The sequence below is a fragment of the Gossypium hirsutum genome, chromosome A07 (assembly GCF_007990345.1).
Source record: "Gossypium hirsutum isolate 1008001.06 chromosome A07, Gossypium_hirsutum_v2.1, whole genome shotgun sequence".
NCBI classification, from domain to species: Eukaryota; Viridiplantae; Streptophyta; class Magnoliopsida; order Malvales; family Malvaceae; genus Gossypium; species Gossypium hirsutum.
In genome coordinates this window covers 49,124,826-49,131,248 of record NC_053430.1, presented here as the reverse complement: position 1 = coordinate 49,131,248, position 6,423 = coordinate 49,124,826, and the positions used below count along the sequence as shown (strand labels likewise).

At 36.4% G+C, this 6,423-nt stretch overlaps 1 non-coding gene across 1 annotated transcript; it reads right to left on the bottom strand.

The window, feature by feature from the left end:
- Nucleotides 1-4,975: 4,975 nt before the first annotated feature.
- Nucleotides 4,976-5,082, bottom strand: LOC121204310 (small nucleolar RNA R71). Its single transcript, XR_005899238.1, has one exon. It is a non-coding gene; the product is annotated as a small nucleolar RNA R71 (small nucleolar RNA).
- Nucleotides 5,083-6,423: the final 1,341 nt, after the last annotated feature.

Below are 6,423 nucleotides of genomic sequence, written 5' to 3'. Positions count from 1 at the left end.
ACATCACACTTCAACCTTTCGGTACTCGGTTTAGCGTCCCGAACCACTCCCGGCTAGGGTCAATTTTGGGCTGTCACAGCTCGTTTGAAGGTAAAGTCTTGATTAGATTAAAAGGATTGTTCTTTTTGATATAGTTTAGTTGAGTATCATTTTAAACAATTAATTCAATGTCTTTATCGGGCAATTTAGGTTCTAGTGTCTCGAGAGTGTTTTTGCATCAAAATTGTAATAGGTGTGTACCCAAACGTAGAAAAATGAGTTTCGGCAAAACTATAAAAACTGTTCTGTTGAGCCACTAGGGCGTGTGGTCACCCGTGTGGTTGGTTGTGTGTGAGACACAGCCGTGTGGCCAACGAAGGCATGGTCGTGCGTAACACACGACTGTGTGGTGGCCGGAGTGTGGCCATGTGAGCCACAGGGCTAGGCCAGTTGGGCATGTAGGCCCAAACGGGTAGTCCACACAAGCATGTGGGCCCACACGGGAAGTTCACATTGGCATGTGGGTTTTTGGCTAGGCATGAGGCCACATGGGTAAGCATTCTGGTGTGTGGCCAGACAGACGTATGGGCCCATGTTTCTGAAAATTTCCATAAGGTCACACGGGTTGTTCTGATCGTTTGTGGCCTACCGTAAGGTCAGTAACGGTTAACCAAACCCTAAAATTGTAGATCTGATAGTTGTTATTCTCTTCTGAGTATGATAATGCTATGCATGTCTAATTATTTTGATATTTGTACACAAGGATGTTGAGCATGTCTAGTATGTTCTTCTGTATCTTTTTCTGTATATGATTGTGGGGTGGGATTTGTATAAGAAGAGGAAGTATTCTGTACAGCGATCATCGCCTATATTCTGGCAGCTTGGCTGCACATTATCTGACATGTGTCGTAATAGCACGATATGGTGTGTACGGATGGGTGGGTTTTTTTAACCCCACATGGTGTGATGGGATGGTCAGAGTTGGTATGTAGAGGATGATGGTAGGATTCTGTATATCTGACTTTGTTTACTATATTAAAAAGGGCATGAGCCTGACTCTATATCTGTATGTTTGGATGATTAATTATATTGGGTTACACACTAAGTTTATGAAAACTCACATCCGTTTGTCTTTTCTATTCAGGTAATCCACAGACTTAGGAGGATCGGTGCGATGGAACCTTTCGGTGGCAACGAGTTCATAAACTGATTAGGTTTATGGTTTTTATTTTAAGGATTAGTTTTTGGATTTTTGTAATAATTGGACTCTCCAGACTTCTTGGCTAATTTTCTTTTGGGTTTGGATTTTCGTTTTAGTACTTAAATTGTGACTGATATCTAAAAACTATAGTTTTTACTAAAACAAAGGTTTTCTAAAAATACAAACTGCTTTTTTTAAATTACAATGTTTTTTGTAAGCTTCCGCTATAAAAACACGTTTTAAGGGAAATTGATTAATTCAATAAACATTTGACAATGGATAAAGTAAATAAGAGCTGAAAAATTGAAATGGTTTTGACGTGTAGATTTCGTTATCAAAACCCGTTCTTTGTGACACCTCTGGACTTGGCCATAATGTGTAGGCCAAGTTGTGGTGTTACAAAAATCTCACATTATCCCATCCACTAATGAAATCAATTCAGAAGAAATTCTAGTTAACCCGTTCTTTAAATACCATACCTAAATAAGTCGATTAGTCATGAATAGCTTCTTCCTTAGTAGTAACATTATGTATCCTAAATGATCTTTAGAAAAATCTGATATCTCTTCTAGAACCGTCTTTACTTGCTAATCCATTTAATCATTGTAATTCAATAGTGACTAAACTTTTACACTTTTTTTGATTTAATCTTTTTATTTAACTAACCATCTAAATGCTAAAAATTTTCAATGAAACTTTAATACTACCTTAATGACACTCTGTAAATATTTATAAAAATATTTACGGTTTTGTTTATAAAAACGATGTCCCGATACCTCATTTTCTAAACCACTGACCTTAGGGTCTTACCACTTGAACTTAATAAATCGCTTATTAAAGGAAAATTATAAATCAAAACCTTTTAAAACCATATTTGACTTGTAAATATTAATATTTAATATTTATGAACTTGTCAGATTTGGTGGTCCCAAAACCACTATTTCTGACAACACTAAAAATGAGTTGTTACAATACTTCTCCATTTATTGCATTACTCTTTTTTTTTGGGAATTCATCTCATCACACTTACCTTTCTACTTGGAAGTGAAGATGGAGCAATCACCAAACTCTCAAGCTATTTGGCACAATCATAATTTGAAGTTATTTTTACACTCATGTTTCCAACCACCTTTCTACTTGGAAGCGAAGATGAAGCAACCACCAAAATCCCAAGCTACTTAGCAGTCTTCCACAGTGGAGTGTCCCAAAATTACTTTAAGGTACTCTTATCTGAAACCTTTTTTTGCCCAAAAGTAAAGATGGAGTAAACACCAAACTCTTGGGCTACTCAATGTGATAGAAATTGGAGTCTTTACTACCAAACTTAGCTTAGAAATTTATGCTTCTGGAAGTTTAAATTGAGTCTTTCATTTGCTACATTTGTGCATTTTAGCTCAATGACTTCTATAAGAAACTATGAATTTTAGTGTAAAAATTCCTAACGACATTAAGGATGAGTGAATACAATCTAAGTGTCATAGATATTATAGAGAATCCTAACATTAGGAGTTGACTCTATTCATTTCCTTTCTATATCTCACAAAAAAATTTAAGGACTATTTTCATCATTGGACTTCACTAAATTAGCTATTATGCAATCAACTCAATAATGTTATAACAAACAATTCTTTATTACTTACTAGAATTCATGAAATGTTATGGCAATTAAGTATGTCTATAAGGATAAAATATAATAACGAATGATGCTATGTTAAACTAAAATCTAGAATGCATGTTACACCCTGATAAACCGTAATTTATACATATTTTTACCCCATGCTTAACGCATTTTATGGATGATTTTCCATTAGAATTGGTGAATTCGATGCTCCTAATGCTTTAATTTCATGTTTTATACTTAGGAGAGTATAGGAAAGCAAAAGGAACGAGAAACAGACCAAAAATGGAGAAAATGGGCCAAAGTATGAAATCAACACGGCCTGGACCTCCTAACACAGGCAGACCACACGGCCGTGTCAATTTGGCAGGCTCGAGCACGGCCTGAAGTAATCACACACTGGCGTGTCACACGAGCGTGTCCCTGCCGAGCCCAAGTTGAGTCCAATTCAGAAAAGGCTAATTTAGAGGGCTCTTAGGCATTCCAAAGCATATAAATACACACTATAGGAGGAAGAAAAGAGACACACAGAATAGGGTGTAAGGAATTACTCCAAGGAAGCCGATTGATCCATCTCAGAAACCAGATTCATCATCAAGACTGAAGATCTCTCCTCAATTTCCCTTTCAGAAGTTTTGGGTTTTCTTTATGTTTTGTATTCTTTATTATTCTGAGATGTTTTCTTATTTAGTTATGAACTAAAACCCTTAAATACCTAAAGGGAATGAAACCTAATACGACTCTTGTTATTATTTTCTGAATAGTATGATAAATATTTAACTTGTTCTTAATTATGTTTTTTTAATTCTTGTTTTGATATCCCAAGATACTGATTCAAGATAAGCTCTTATTCAAAGGAGGAATAGACCCTGTCTAAGAGTACATTTGTCATAATTAAGCGGAGTTGATTGCGCGCCTAGACATAGGGTGACAAGATTTTGCCAGATTAGGGTGAAACCTAATAAAGGGATCCATAGATCGAGTTAATGCAACCCTAGGGTGTTAATTAGAGAAAGGTCTCAATTATTCAATCTAGGGATTAGACGTTATTAGTATTGAATAGGGATAATAACATAACTTAGGGATCTCCACGGAACAAGTTAAATGAATAAATCGTCTGATTCGAAGCCAGAATAACAAGTACAGTCTAGGTGGATTTTTCCTTAGGTATTGTCTTAATTCAATCGATTTTCCCAAAAGCAATTCCCCAATTCTATTCTCTGTGATTTCTTAGTTTAGATAATTAGTTAGTTAAAACAAAACCTGTTTAGTCTTAGGCTAGATAATAAAAAGAAAGTCATTACTAGTATTTTTAGTTCCTTTGGGGTCAACAATCCGGTCTTGCTAAAACTATACTACTGTTCGATAGGTACACTTGCCTACATCGTGATAATAGTTAGTTTCAATAATGATTAATTATAAATATTTAAAACCTGTCACAAAATCACACGATCAAGTTTTTGGCGCCGTTGTTGGGGAACTAAGATATAAGGAACGCTCAAATTTTATTACTTTAGCCATTTATTTCTCTTGCAATTTAATTTAATTTAATTTAATTATTATTTATTAATTTACTTTTCTTTCTCTTGGCAGGTTTTTATAGTTGATGATTAGAAAAAACCCGTCAGGACCACTACTTTTTGATGAAGAAATCAATCGTACAGTTCGCAGAAACCAAAGAGAAATAAGGCGAAGCTTAAGATACATAGAGAACGAGCAAGAGGATGATACTCAACCCCAACTGAAGAGATGGCTGAAAACCAATACAATCAGCTACCCCCTGTAATTGCGGTTAATCAAAATCCTGCTCCACGCACTATGTATGATTATGCTAAACCTTCTTTAACAGGAATTGAATCAGGCATAGTTAGACCTGCTATAGCTACAAATACTTTTGAACTGAAACCTAACACAATTCAAATGATACAACAGTTTGCTCAGTTTGATGGTTTGCAGGATGAAGATCCCAACGCTCACTTAGCAAACTTTTTGGAACTATGCGATACATTTAAAATTAATAGTGTTTCTGATGATGCCATTCGTCTTCGTTTATTCCCTTTTTCATTGTGGAAGAAAGCTAACATTGGTTGAACTCGTTACCACGAGGGTCAATTACTACTTGGGAACAAATGACTGAAAAATTTTTACTAAAATATTTTCCACCGGCTAAAACGGCTAAATTACGTAATGACATCTCTTCGTTTGTGCAGATGGACTTAGAAACTCTTTACGATGCATGGGAGAGATACAAGGACTTACTGAGAAGGTGCCCTCACCATGGGTTACCGCTTTGGCTATAGGTTCAACTGTTCCATAATGGCCTGAATCCTTCGACTCGACAAATGGTTAACGCAGTTGCTGGCGGAACCATCAATAATAAAACACCTGAAGATGCCTATGAGTTTATAAAGGAGATATCACTGAATAACTATTAGTGGCAAGTCATGAGGACTAAGCCAACTAAAAAAGCAGGTGCTTATAACGTCGATTCGGTTACTATGCTGTCAAACCAAGTAGAACTTCTAAATAAAAAGATTGATGGTTTACTTGGTTCTACTCAGGTACATCTAGTAATGAGGTGTGAGACGAATGGAGGAGGAGCATGCACAGAGTATCAACCCTTCAACCCTAGCATCGAGGAGGAACAAGTCCAATAAATGGGTAACAATAACTCTCGATCCCAAAATAACCCATATAGTAACACTTACAATGCAGGTTGGAGGAACCACCCCAATTTCTTGTGGGGTGGTCAAGGAAATCAAAGACCACAACATCCTCCAGGTTTTCAACAACCACCCTATCAACAGGAAAAAAAATCGAACCTTGAAGAGATGCTCTCAAAGTTTATATCAGTGTCAGAAACCCATTTCCAGAACACTGAGACAGCACTTAAAAATCAGCAAGCGTCAATCCAAGGGCTCGAAACTCAAATAGGCCAGCTTTCCAAACTAATCTCTGAACGACCACAAGGTAGCTTGCCAAGTAATAATGAACCCAACCCAAGGGAACAACTCAACGCAATTAATATTCAAGATAACGAAGGAGTCGTTGAGCCTGAGCCAGAACCGAGGCAAGACACTATGGTAAGCAAAGGTCAAGGTGTGGTAGGTCATAATAAAAAAAATTAGTGAATGTTGAATATAAACCTCGTGTGTCATAGCCCAACGCGACAAGGAAAGACCGCTCAGATGCACAATTTGGTAAATTCCTTAAACTCTTAAAAAAATTACATATTAACTTACCGTTTATTGAAGCCCTATCGCAGATGCCAAACGCAATGAAATTTTTAAAGGAGTTTTTAGCAAATAAGCGGAAGTTGGACGAGGCATCGCCTATGGAGCTAAACGCAGTTTGCTCAGCTATTCTCCAGAATAAACTACCCAACAAACTAAAATATCCAGGGAGTTTTACTATTCCTTGCTTAATTGGTAGTTTAGATGTTAATAATGCATTAGCTGATTTAGAGGCTAGTATCAACATCATGCCTTACAAAATGTTTAAGCAACTAGGTCTCGGGAAACCCAAACAGACTAGGATGAGCATTCAATTAGCAGATTAAACTATAAGATTCCCTAGGGGTATTATTGAAGATGTGCTAGTTAAAATCGATAAATTTATATTTCCC